General features: G+C 44.0%; 1 protein-coding gene across 1 annotated transcript in view; it reads left to right on the plus strand.

The window, feature by feature from the left end:
• PLXDC2 (plexin domain containing 2) overlaps positions 1-14,539 on the plus strand; it is a 696,254-nt gene that overhangs the window by 371,540 nt on the left and 310,175 nt on the right. The window lies entirely within an intron of this gene.

The raw sequence follows: 14,539 nt of genomic DNA on the forward strand, positions 1-14,539 counted from the left end.
GGGGATTCCTAAATAAAAAAACAGAGAGGCTCAAAAAATTATTTGCCAACTAATGAAAGTATTCCACAACTCATAATCATCAGTGTATACCAGATTACTTATATAATTTATCTACTAACACATGCTTTCTTAATCAATTAACCTCCATTTTTCAATGTTGCCATAGGATAAACAATACAAATGTACTCTAATGCACATAAATAAAATACTCTACATATCTATACATGGAAAATGGATGATAAAATAATATTATGAATGATAATAAATAATGAAACCCACTATAAAGTCACACAGGCAGAAATATTCTCAAAATATACCTAAACAATGACTACAGAGCAAGAATAAGTATATATTATCTTCCCACCACTGCCCCTAATAGTCACTGAGAAAACGGATAGATTCTCAGAAATATACTATGTGTTTGAAACCTATTTTAATATTCTGAAAATGCTCAGTAATGTTTCTTAAGTGGTTGTTTGGTCCATCCAACATATTGGTGTCCACAAGGACATTGTATAAGATATACAATGTGAGTTGTGTTACAGGCTGTTATAGGGTTAGGGCTTCTCCATAGATACAGCACAGGGATTACTTTCTTTTTTGGAAGACCTGTGAAAAGTTGACAACACAGTAGCACAGTTGGAAAACAGGGGCAGAGAATTGTTACCCTATAACATGAGGTCTCTGACCAAGGGCATTTTGGCATGTGAAAAAAAATGAGTGGCAAATGCTGCAAACGCACAGTAAAAAACACGCAATACACAAAATTCCAACATATCCCATGAGCCACATATAGCATAGCCCATTTAAATTACCGGGCTGCCCTATGTGTCACAGGAAAAACGATCCACAAAACATTCACTCCCACTATACTAGATGTGAATGGGACCTGAAAGTGAAATTGGTGTGATAACACAAGAACAGTGAGGCTCCATTCACATCTGTGTGTTTCCTTGCATTTCACAAATCTGCTGCACTAAAATTGCAGTAAAAAACGCAGCTCTGCTCTAAAAAAAAGTTCTGAAGCTTCCTTATGGCGATTGTTGCATGTGGATGGGCTGCCCTATGTGTGATGAGTGAAAATTCTCCACAACGCCTCCCCCCTCGCTAAAAAATTGCATGTGGGAATACGAGTTCCCGCTATGCAGAGATGTGATAGGGGCTTGACAGCTAAGTATTTCTGTCCACTCTCTTCTATATACTTGTATAAAGATGGCCATACACTATGCAATCCGATTGTGTATTTAGTGAGAAGGGTGATTGATTGCATTTCATTTAAAAAACGTGCTCCTGTGGATGATGCAGGGTGTGTGCTAATGAGGTCAGCTGGTCAACTCCTTCCTGTGTCGTGACCTAAAGTCTGTAAGGATGTAAGACAGAAGCAATAGATACGATTGGAATCATGGATGTAGGACAGTAAGGTAGGTGTCTGTAGATTTTATGGAAAGCTTTGGTATTTTTGGCAAAAAAGTATGTGAATGCTATATTGGTACATGGAGAGCTGGAATTTAGAAAAAAAAAAAGGTGAACTTAGCCTTTTAGCTTTTGAAAGTTTTAAATAAAAAAATAAAAAATCTGGTATACCTAGAACATTTCACACCCTTAATATTTTACAACAATCCGTACAAAAAATGAAAATATTGGCCAGAAAGAAAAGACAGACTTTAGCCCCATACACACGGTCACACTTTTTGCCAACCAACTTCAAAATCTGCAACTTTTCTAATTTGTGTGACCGTGTGTATGCTCCATCTGACCAACTTTTTCGGGTTTCATCCAACAAAAAGTTGGGTCTGCAAACGGACCAACTTTTCGGCAACAAAAGTCCGATGGTGCCTTGTCTGACTGTGTGTACAGCAATCCAACCAACTTTTGGACAAAGTGCAAATACGCATGCTCAGAACCAATGTTAAAAGCAACAAATAATAGCAGAAGTTAACCAAAGGGTGGCGGTAAAGAGCAGAAAATAGCAAAAAAAACACGTGATGTTAGGAAAGTTTTAGAAAAGTTTGCAGAAAAGTCTGACTGTGTGTATGCTATGGGTGTGGCAGGACAAATCAATTAGGACAAAAATCCAAGGGAAATTTTGTTGGATGTCTGACCGTGTGTATGAGCCTTTAGTCCTCTCACAAAAATGTCAGTGGAAAAATACTGTATCTTCATACATTGATGGTCAGTGAAGAAATGCCTCAATACATTGGTGATCGCTGTCAGAAAAAGTCCTTTGGCACTAGTATTTAATGTAGTTATTTGTAGTCATATTAGGTGGCAGCAGTTATCATTACTCACTGGTTAAGGAACAACTAGCAATCTCTGACTAATTAGTGAAGCCAGGTTAAACATAAAAGTCCTTGAGCCTTCACCTCTAAAAGATAGTCAGAAAAAGCAGCTCCTGTATTTCTGTAAAGACATGTTTTTGTTTTTTTGATGATAAGAAAATATACCGTATTTATCTGCGTATACCGCCCACCGGCGTATAACATGCACCCCAAGCTTAAGGGAAGTTTTAAGGAAAAAAGAACTTACATGAAAAAAAAATTACATTTTGAATGCTCGTCGGTGCGGCCTTGTCGGTGTCCGTCTGCTGTCTTGCCCAGCTTCCATCGGCGGCCTTGTCCGGCGTCCGTCTGCGGACTTGCGCAGAGTCCATCCAGCCTTGTGGGTGTCCATCTGCGGCTTGCCTGGCTCCTCTCGGCAGCCTTGTCCGGCATCCATCGGTGACCTTGTCCGGCGTCCGTCTGCAGACTTGCTTGGAAGTGTACGTCTGCTGTCTTGCCCGGCGTGTATTTTTGAGTTTGGCGCCTCAGCCGAGCTGTACAGAGCCGGATTTCCTGTCTGCTCCTCTCGGCTTCTCTCGCTGTCCTGCGGGCGGAGCCGAGCGTGGCCGAGCCTAGCCGAGTGCGCAGTACACTCGGCCTCGGCTCGGTCTATTTCGGCGGCGCCCAGAGACAGCAGGATCAGCGTATATCGCGCACCCACGATTTTCCTCTGATTTTAAGGGGAAAAAAGTGCGCGTTATACGCCGATAAATACGGTAAACAAAATAACTCACTTAATACAACATAATGATGTGATATGATATACATAGGAAATCTATATTATATTTTTTATAATATAATGCATTTTTTCTCTCGTTGGTCCTTGTATTGCATAAAGGATATTTAGTATAAAATCTGTGATGCTAATGTTCATAGATAAAGGCACTGATGCACTTGACAAGGTCAAAATATAATCAAAATTATTGGTATGCATTATAATACTAGCAAGCCTTAGGAATATTAACGACCCATATACATAAACAGAATGCAAGATGCAAAGCCCATGTTGGCCTACGATCCTCATTGCATTCCCCCTGTAGAACTGGTTTCATGAGAGTGTGTGATGCTTGACCAGTTTTACTGCTACATTATTAATAACTCTCAACATTTTCATCGGAGGGGTATTTATCCAGAATTCCGCATTCCTTTTTTTTAATCCTGTGCCACCTGTTTTTAGAGGGCATGTACTAATGTGTATATGAGCACAATGTGGGGTTCCTAGTTGCTATTACTTTTCTACACTTACTTTTTGTTTGTGATGTCATCTATCACAGTGGCAGAGCAGTAGAAAGGCAGATGAGGCAAGATAGATAAATAGATTATAGTGAGCCCTTGGATTTAAGAGTAACCAGTGTTCTATAGATGATCAAAACTCCATGGAATTACCTGTATTTTAAAGTTAAAGCTAAACTGAAGTTTCAGTTTCAATCACCTAAATAAAGTGCAACAAGGCAAAAGGTGTGTAGAGGACTTTTTAGAGGGCATGCAGTGTTTTTTTTTTTTTACGATACTGGGATTACATTTTTTCCAATTGGCTTTCATTTTTAGCACATGGACTGGCAAGACCTATGGGAACATCTAGCATCAGACCTTACAGGGGAACTAAACCCATCTATTTAACTGTTTAAAAAAAACAGTTAAATTCCCAGCATGCCAGGAATGCTAACTGGCACATTTACTTGTAGTACTTTACTACTTTTACAGCAGGTGCTGTTGTAAATTTAGAAGGGGGTCAGAGAGTTAATTGACTCTGACCAGGTTTATTTGGCTAAATTTAAGGCCTCTGTTCCAACCTCTTCTGTACTGTGCGCCTATGCTGCTGTCTGGGGACTTCATTCACCCCCCAGACGGTAGATGGCAGCAGTGGAATCAGGGTCGTGTGGATACTTCTCCTCGGTAGCCAATCAGGAGGGTTGATCGCCTCGCTGTGCATACTGGGAAGCGATATTTAAGGGACAGACGCCATTGGTTGTGGTCGTTGCCGCCCTGCGCCTTCCACCCGGGCAGTCGTCCCACCACCCCCATTTGTAGCCCTCCTGGCCGGGGTGTGTGTGTTGCTGTGTTCCTGGCTCCGGGACCACGTTGGTCCGGAGCATTGATCTACCTCGTAGGCTCAGTAAGCAGACTGAGTCTACAAATTTACAAGTTGTCCTGTGCTGTCCGCCAAAGTGGAGGAAGACGGTCGATGGAGAACCTGTTTGGGGGACACCGAGCATGAGGCTGGTGTTGCAGGAGAGGCCTATCTGCTCATCGAAGGACACTTGGTACCCGAGAGGCTGGTAGTGCTACACTTGTGTCTTCAACCAAACTGCCAAGCCATCAAGTAGCTGGTGTCATAACTGATCACATGTGCAGCATCATGGTAGTTCAAACAGAGGTTAAGGTGGCAACTTCCTTGGTTGAAAATGGTAGGAAAGTTTTGTTCCACTTTGAGGCCATTTTTACAAGGCTTCTACATAGCTCCACATCCTGGCTCCATATCCTTCGCAACCTAGAATCATATGCAGAGGCGGCTCTAGGCTTTGTGAGGCCTTAGGCAAAACCTATACATGAGGTCCCACTCACGCTCATAATGGGAAAAATAATTCAAGGGTTAAAAAATGTAGCTGTATAAATTGCATATATTGAAAGCTTTAAAGTGCTGGTGTTAGTGCTCTCTATCTCGGTACTGGTGTCAGTGCTCTCTATCTCGATGCTGGTGTCAGTTCTCTCTATCTCAGTGCTGGAGTCATTGTTGGCGGCTCTTCAATTAGACAAATTAGGTGGTCGCCAGGCCCTTGTGAGTGCAAGGCCTTAGGCGACCGCCTAATTTGCCTAATTATATGGTGTGGAATACAGTACATAATTGGCCTGATTGGATCAACTGCAATGAAGCCTACTGTAACAGCTCTTGTGATGCAAGGTTGAAGAAGACTTGAAGTCAATGCCTAGGTGCCTAGGAATCAAAGAAGAAAAACACTTTAAAATGAAAAAAAAAAACAGTAATCAAACAAACACAGTACACATTTTCACAATTTTAAAATACATTTCAAAATAAAAATGCTGCAATAAGCTACTTGGCTCTGGACCAATTGTCTGCTCAGTTTGCAGTATTTAAATTAAACTGTTCTAATCCCTGAGTAGGTGCACATAATTATCACCATAGGACCAATCAAATCCATTGCAGCATACCAGGTAATTCAGTTGGATGATGTGTCAGGAAAGCTCTAATTTGGCACTTGTGAGTCTGAGTCTCTTCCGACGATGCTGCAGTTGGCAATTAGGATATCTGCATGTTTGGCAACACATCGGATTTACCAGACTGATGCATTCGTAGGATGACTTTCTAGTACTGGTAAAGCCTAGGATACATTATAGAGGCAAAGTGATATGGACCTCACTTAAGAGTATTCCCAATTCAGTAAAAATTCATTATAATGTGAAATTCGAAATCATGAAATAAAAGCATAGCCTGCCAATAAAAACAAGAGCATAGTGTCCACAATAATATATCTTTTAGGCCAGCAACACCTCCTACAATCCTAACCTTTACCTGGTAAAGACATGAAAATGTGGGCAATAAAAGTAAACTATAATTATTGTATGCAATCCTTCCTATGATGGCAGGTCTAAAGCATCCCGATGATTCTAGTACCCTATAATCAATTCTAAATTATAGCAATTATATCAGGTTAAAGGGATTCTAAAGGGAAGAATAAAAAAAAATTAATTAAAAAAAAAAATGTTATACTTACCTGCTCGGTACAATCATTTTGGACAGAGTAGTCCATTTTTTTTTGGGGGGGGGGGGGGGGTTGGGTTTTCTTTTTGTTTGTTTGTTGTTTTTTATTGTTTTTTTTTTTAGTTAACTTTGTTGTCTGACTATAGATGTATGTTTATCACAAGCATGAATGAAGCCATTTACTGTTGACTAGGTTTGCACCGATACGAGCATTTTCACAAGTAAATGCTCTGATGCTTGATCCGATACCTGGACAGTCAGGGACGTTTGGTTCGGCGGTGGTGGGGAGTGGAGATACAATCACCGATCTCCCTGTGGGGCTTTCAATAAAGCATCTGACAGCCGCTTCTCCCAATCCCCCCCCCCCCCCCGGGTTTCAGCTGCTTTAATGAAAGCCACACATGGAGATCAGTGATTGTAACTCCCTCCACTGCCATACCGATTGTCCCTGACTGTCCCCTGTATCCCCCTCCGGTCCCCCTTTATGCTCCTCCGCCCCTCCCCTGTCCCAGATCTTTCAGGATGGAGAGCGGAGGAAGGAGTCGGTATATATATGTAATTTACCGGCTCCTTCCTTTTCTGAATGGACAAAGTCACTGACTCTGTCCATTTATAACTGAGCATTGTAAACTGTGTTTACAATGCTTCAGTTTATGAATGAAGAGGAGCCTCTGTCTCCTCTCCATTCATTTTCAGTGCAGATGAGGCTGCAGAGAAAGGAACTGAGGAATCTGTGTCCTTATATTATTTAAAGGTTTCAGTCATGTCTATTTTTTGTTCACCCAGGCATGATTCAGAAGCAATGTCTGACATTACATTCAGGTAGTGCAGAGGTGGTGCAGGAGTGAATAGGGAACACTAGTTCCCCGCATCTCTATATGACTGCCCAGGAAAGCACATGTATGAGGCTCTCATTGGAATTAGCATGATGAAACAGAACCTGTCCCACCCTTACATCAGGGTCACCATCAGAGCCACCCTTTAAATCAATTGTCCCCATCAGAGCCACCCTTTAAATCAATTGTCCCCATCAGAATGCACCCTTGTATAAATGTTCTGCATCAGAGTCCTGTCTTGCATCATTTGTCCCATCACAGTGCCCCCAACACTTGTTGTGCCGGAAAGGCAGAGGATGGGAGTTGGGTGGCAGAGCAGGCTGCATGTTTGGATGCAGGAAGTTCCACTTTAATCCTTTTTTCAATGTTGAGGGGTGGGTCAAGCATGGGACATCTTTGTTGTCAGGATGCCAGTGGTTCAACCAATCACTGCAGAGAAAATTGGGCTTGGGGCTCTTGATTAGGGATGAGCTTTGAGTTCGAGTCAAACTAATGTTAGACTCGAACATTGCCTGTTCGCCTGCTCGGCGAACAACGAACAATTAGGGGTGTTCACGGCAAATTCGAAAAGCCGCGGAACACCCTGTTAAAGTCTATGGGAGAAATCTAAAGTGCTAATTTTAAAGGCTAATATGCAATTTATTTTCCTAAAAAGTGTTTGGGGACCTGGGTCCTGTCCCAGGGGACATGTATCAATGCAAAAAAAAGTTTTAAAAACGGCAGTTTTTTCGGGAGCAGTGAATTTAATAATGCTAAAAGTGAAACAATAAAAGTGAAATATTCCTTTAAATTTCGTACCTGGGGGGGTGTAAAGTTAGCATGTGAAATAGCGCATGTTTCCAGTACATAGAACTGTCCCTGCACAAAGTGTCATTTCTGAAAGGAAAAAAAGTCTTTTAAAACCGGACTTGAATTGTCGGCTCTGGCAATTCAGAGCAAATTCATTCATAAAAAAAAAAATAGCGTGGGGGTCCCCCCAAATTCCATTACCAGGCCCTTCAGGTCTGGAATGGATATTAAGGGGAACCCCGCCATCAATTTAAAAAAAAAATTACGTGGGGTTCCCCCCAAATATCCATTCCAGACCCTTCAGGTCTGGTGTGGATTTTAAGGGGAACTCCACCCCCAATTAAAAAAAAAATGGCGTGGAGTTCCCCCAAAATCCACACAAGACCCCTTATCCGAGCATGTTAACCTGGCCGGCCGCAGAAAAGAGGGGGGGACAGAGTGCGGCCCTCCCCTCTCCTGACCCGTACCAGGCCACATGCCCTCAACATGGGGAGGATGTCCCCATGTTGATGGGGACAAGGGCCTCATCCCCACAACCCTTGCCCAGTGGTTGTGGGGGTCTGCGGGCGGGGGCTTATCAGAATCTGGAAGACCCCTTTAACAAAGGGGACCCCCAGATCCTGCCCCCCCTATGTGAATTGGTAATAGGGTACATTGTACCCCTACCATTTCACGAAGGAAGTGTAAATAGTTTGAAAAAAACACACACACACACACACACACACCGTAGAAAAAAATCCTTTATTAATAAAAAATAAATAAAAAAAATCCAGCTGTGAAAATCCACTCTCGGTCCCGGCTTCCTGCTCCAACGTTGTCTGTATCCAGCGACGGGTGCGGGTGATTTCCAGTCCAGCGATGAGAAGATCCATCCATCCAGAGCGCAGCATCGCCGACCTCCTCTCTCCGCTGGACACAGCCCAGAAAATGACGCGACTGAAGCTGTGACATTTCTTATATAGGGGAGGTGGGGCCACCCGTCACGTGACCCTGCTCCCTCTGACGCACCCTCTGCTACATCACTGGGTAAGCCCAGTCTTCCCCCTTCCTGGGCTTCCCCAGTGATGACAATTCATTATTGCCTCGAGTCCGGTTTTAAAAGACTTTTTTTCCTTTCAGAAATGACACTTTGTGCAGGGACAGTTCTAAGTACGGAAACATGCAATATTTCACATGTTAACTTTACACCCCCCCAGGTACGAAATTTAAAGGAATATTTCACTTTTATTGTTTCACTTTTAGCATTATTAAATTCACTGCTTAAAACTTTTTTTTGCATTGATACATGTCCCCTGGGACAGGACCCAGGTCCCAGAACACTTTTTAGGACAATAACTTGCATATTAGCCTTTAAAATTAGCACTTTAGATTTCAAACATTCTAGTCCCATAGACTTTAATAGGGTTCTAAAGTTCACACGAACATTTGGTGTGTTCGCAAGTTCTGGTGCGAACCGAACAGGGGGGTGTTCGGCTCATCCCTACTCTTGATCAGGGAGTGGATCATGGCTCAATGGATACACTGTTCTCTGAAACCTTGGGGCGGGGGTTGCAATTAAAATCTGGGGGATAAAGCCCACCCCAGCACCACTCTATATGTGCTGATGCTCTGGCTTAAATATTTTGAGTCACTGACTGAAAAGGATCATGCCAACCATGAGTTTTGGCTATAGTCTATCTAATCCATTTGTTCTTATTAAGCCAGTGATTTAGAATGCATTGAGGCTGGGATTTTGGGAGGACGAAAATGGCAGTTTTTATATACTTTCTTCCCAGGGAACATTTCACAGAAGGTACAAAAGACAGCCTTAACCTAAGGCACCTGCGTCCAACCAATGGCATGGCAAATTGCTCAGTGACTCATGGGGTCATTTCCACTGCCCAGTCTAGAGAGAGAGATGGGCTGAGAGCCGGCTTTTAGAGAGAAGAGCCAAAGTGTGAATAGAAGGAGCACTAATGCATAACTTGCTATCAATCAATATAAAGTGACATCATTATAAGACTCCAGTGCTCAATATTTCTCTTCTCGTTTAGCCCGGCTATTAACGCTATGTCCGTCTTACAGCAAATCCTCTGAATTTACCATTTCAAAATGCACAGTTATTCCATCAACCATGACCAAATCCAGTGAATGGAGAGGATTTTTGTACATAATTTATTTTTATTTTTATATCTGACACATTCCTTTTTTAGTATTACAGTAATACCTATTGTAGCATGGCAGTCTGTTGGCCTTTACTGATTTTTGTATAATTTTGTTGGTCTCTATCTATCTTGGTACATTGCTAGTCTCTACAGCTTACCAATGCATTACACAAGACAGCCAACAGAAGACCATCAGTAGTACAGGATGTCAATTATTTGTGTCTTTCCAGTTATTGAGGCCGAGTTCACATATGTGCGGCCACAGGTTCATGCCCGGGGTCCGGTGCGTGTATCTTCACCGGTTCAGTTGCAATTCAGGTCAGAATTTTTGCCTGAATTTGCACCTGAACCAGACCCAAGCACGCACAGGACCCTTTTGCAATCTGCTCTGCGGCCACCGCAGGCCTGTGTAAACCAGCTCCATTGAGAGGCGATCACACTCACCTGTCATGCGAATTGGATGTGGGAAAATTTATTGAATGAGTCCTATATGATTATGCCACAGGAATTAAACATTACGGCCCAGATTTACGCAGAGTGGCGTACATTTGTGCGGGCGTAGCGCATCTCATATGCGCTACGCCGAAGTAACATAGAGAGGCAAGAACAGTATTCACAAAGCACTTGCTCCCTACGTTGCGCTGGCGTAGCGTAAATTGGTCGGCGTAAGCCCACCTAATTCAAAGTAGGAAGGAAGTGGGCGTGATCCATTTAAATGAAGCGTGACCCCATGCAAATGAAGGGCCAAACGAACGGCGCATCAGAATCACGTCGAATATACTCTCTAAGATACGACGGCTCAATGCCTACGACGTGAACGTAACCTACGCCCAGCCCCATTCACGTACGACTTACGTAAACGACGTAAAATACGACGGCTGTTCCCTGGTCCATACCCTAACATGACTTACACCTGCTTTATGAGGCTTAACTTTACGCCGGACGTACGCCTTACGTAAACGGCGTAGATTACTCTGACGGGCGTAAGTACGTTTGTGAATCGGCGTATCTCGCTCATTTACATATTCGACGCTCAAATCAATGGAATTGCCCCTTGCGGCCAGCGTAAATATGCGCCCAAGATACAACGGCGTTGGAAACTTACGTCGGTCGTATGAAGCCAAAATTCAGGCGTATCTTACTTGCAGAATCAGGCGCATAGATACGACGGCGCATCCGTGCACTTCCGCGGCGTATCAGTAGATACGTCGGCGTAAGTGCTTTAAGAATCCGGGCCTTAATATTTAGTCAATACCAATTTTCTTGCTTTTCACCCTAGAATAGCCATTCTCAACCACAGTTCCATGGAACCCTCTGGTCCCCTCAGGGATTGCCAGGGGTTTGTTGAGCAATGAGCAATTTTTGATTCTCTGATAAGTAACTGTTTACATCAGTTTTTTTTAGCTACAGTATCTTTTTCTCACTGACCACCACTGTGAAGCCTTTTACACATGCTCGGTTTTCTGGGCAAGAACCAGCAAGAAAACTGCTGGCAGAGCTTTCTTGCCGAGTAAACCGAGCGTGTGTACGAGGCTTTCAGGTTTCTCGTCTGGAAATCTGGCCAGAATCTTGACGAGAAAAATAGAGATCCTGCTCTCTATTTTCTCGTTGGGATTCTTGAAACCCAAGAGTGTGTATACTTACCTGTCGCCGTGGAAACCCACGCATGCTCGAAATGACTTTGACGCATGCGCGGTATCTTCCACGGCATAGGTAGGGTGAAGCAAGATGGCGGCGACGGCATCGAATGTGACGAGCGCATGCTCGTCGTACGCAATGGCGTCACCGCGTTCTTGCCTTTCAAAAGAACTGCGGTTATTTTGAAAAGTCAGTGTGTACACTCAGGCCGCGTACACACGGTCGGTCCAAACCGATGAAAACGGCCTGAAGTCCAGTTTCATCGGTCCAAATCGTCCGTGTGTACGGCCCATCGGTCTGTTGTCCTTCGGACAAAAATTTTAGAACTTGCTTTAAAATCGAACTGATGGACCGCTGACCGATAGGTCCAAACCGATGATTAGTACACAAAAGCATCGGTTCAAAATCCGCGAAAATGCTCAGAATCAAGTCGACGCGTGCTTGGAAGCATTGAACTTCGTTTTTTTCAGCACATCGTGTGTTTTACGTCACCGCGTTCTGACCCGATGGGATTTTGAACTGATGGTGTGTACGCACATCAGACCATCAGGCCACTTCAGCGGTGAACCGATGAAAACGATCCGTCGGACCATTCTCATCGGTTTGGACCGACCGTGTGTACGCGGCCTCAGGCGGCAAGAGATTCTTGCCAAGAATCTCGTCGGGAAAAACAACGTTTTTTTCCTGACAAGATTCTGGCCCGTGTGTACAAGGCCAAAGTATTCTTTCCACTGACTACCAATGTATGGAGAGGACCCTTCACCTACTGAACTCCTGTCACCAGCCTGTGATTGGATAGTGATGGAGCAGCAGACTTTTAACATAATCTTTTTATTTCTCTGCCATCTCCCCTGTCAGCATGTTCCTTGTTAGCTCATATGCATGAGTGTAAGGCCGGGTACTCACGAGCAAACATGTACGGTGAAACCGGTTCGTCGGACCGTTTTCACCGTACATGCCTGCCAGAGGGCTTCTGTACGATGGTTGTACTAACCATCGTACAGAAGTCCGCGCGTAAACACTACGCGGGGCGTGTCCGCGTCGTCGTCGCGGCGATAACGCGGCGACGTGGGCGGGCCTGCCATTTAAAGGCTTCCACGCATGCGTCGAAGTCATTCGACGCATGCGAGGGACGGCGGGCACTCGGACATGTACAGTAGGTCTGTACTGACGACCGTACATGTCCGAGCGGGCAGGATTCCAGCGGACGGTTTTAAAACACGTCCAGGAATATTTGCCCGCTGGGAAAAGGCCCGGCGGGCAAATGTTTGCTGGAATTCGGCCCGCTCGCGCCTACACACGACCGAACATGTATGCTGAAACTGGCCCGCGGACCAGTTTCAGCATACATGTTTGGTCGTGTGTACGGGGCCTAAGGGGCCCATCTCCCAGTGGCCACCAAAATAGGAGGGTTCTTCTCCTCTGAACACATTTCTAAAGGGGCCATTCTCCACTGACCTCCAATGCAAGGGAGTAGATCAGTGGTCTCCAAACCTTTGCCTTCCTTTATCTGGCCCTTGGGACACTATTCCACCAACTGACATAAATGATGGAGAACCAATCCCCCTACTGACACCATCGATGGCATGATTCTTCTCATTGATATCAATACTGGGCCCCTATTCCTCCCTGCCACAGTCTGCCCCCCCACCCCAAGTCTGAAGGACTGTAAACTGGCCCTTTGCTTAGGAAGTTTGGCAACCCCTGGGGTAACGGAGCATTTCATTGACCTCCTTTGTAAGGAAGCACTTTTCTCTGAACATCATTGTAACGACAGTCTTCACTGACCACCAATGTGAGGGACCATTCCAGTGTTCACTGTCTCAATTTATTTTTTGCCCATTATTAATTGTTTGTTTCATTTTATTATTACTGAAAATTATTTTGTCGGTTAGAGCAGCTCTAGGTTTCAAATACAGTACATAGATAACACCAGATTCCTTATTCCTTGGTTTATTTTTACATCTCAACTTAGTGTTCACGCTAATGTACCATGAGCTGTAGATATACATACTGTATATAGTAATTATTGTCAGGGGCTCCCTGAGATTTGAAGGTTATTTAAAGGGTTCTGCTGTGTTAAAAAGGGTTATAAAACCTGCCCTAGAAGCTTCTTTTCTGGGATGACATCTGTGCTGCAGTTTACACACTGCTGGTTGTAGGTGTTCTACTGTTAATTAGGAGAACGTCTGTACTGCTGATAGCATGTAGAGTCTGAAAAGGTCTGTCACTGCATAACGAAACCCTACACTCGCATTTTCCTCACTGCTACAAGATACCGGCTACATTTGTTTTTATCAGTTTTAGTCCCTTTATTCTGTTGAGCAGAAAAAGGTCAGGCAAGAGATTGCAAATGGATCAAATCCTTGCAATGGACAGCATTAATCACAAAACTGAAATTGCAGTTTAAAGAGACAAAGAATTATAAACGATATAGATGTGATGGCTGCATTTGTTTTCTTTTTAGGCTTTCTTTCTTTTATTTTCGCCTTGTGATCCTGTCAGTAAGTCAGTTTTTTTAACCAAAACAAGCTGTCCTGCACATGTAGTTAAAGGTTTGAGACACACCATTTATCATTGACAGGGGTTCTTACAATGGTCATCTTTTGTTCATTTAGCTAAAAAAAATCTGTTTTATTTAACCACCTAAGGCCCCGTACACACGATAGAATCCATCCGCAGATAAATCCCAGCAAATGGGTTTCTGCGGATAGATCCTATGGTGTGTACACGCCAGCGGATCTGTTTCCGCGGAGAAATCTCCTCTGGGATGGATTCCAGCAGATCGGATATTTGCTGACATGCACAACAAATCCATCTGCTGGAATCCATTCCAACGGATGGATCCGCTCGTCTGTACAGGCTTACCGGATCCATCCGTCCAAAGGGATTCCCCGCACGCGTCGTAATGATTTGACGCATGCGTGGAATTCCTTATATGACAGCGTCGCGCCGTCGCCGCGTCATAATAGCGGCGACGGCGCGACACGTCATCGCCAGAGGATTTCAGCGCGGATTTCAATGCGATGGTGTGTACACGCCATCGCATAGAAATCTTCTGAAATCCTCGAGAGGATTTATCCGCGGATACGG

The sequence above is a fragment of the Rana temporaria genome, chromosome 5, assembly GCF_905171775.1.
Source record: "Rana temporaria chromosome 5, aRanTem1.1, whole genome shotgun sequence".
In the NCBI taxonomy this organism is placed as follows: Eukaryota; Metazoa; Chordata; class Amphibia; order Anura; family Ranidae; genus Rana; species Rana temporaria.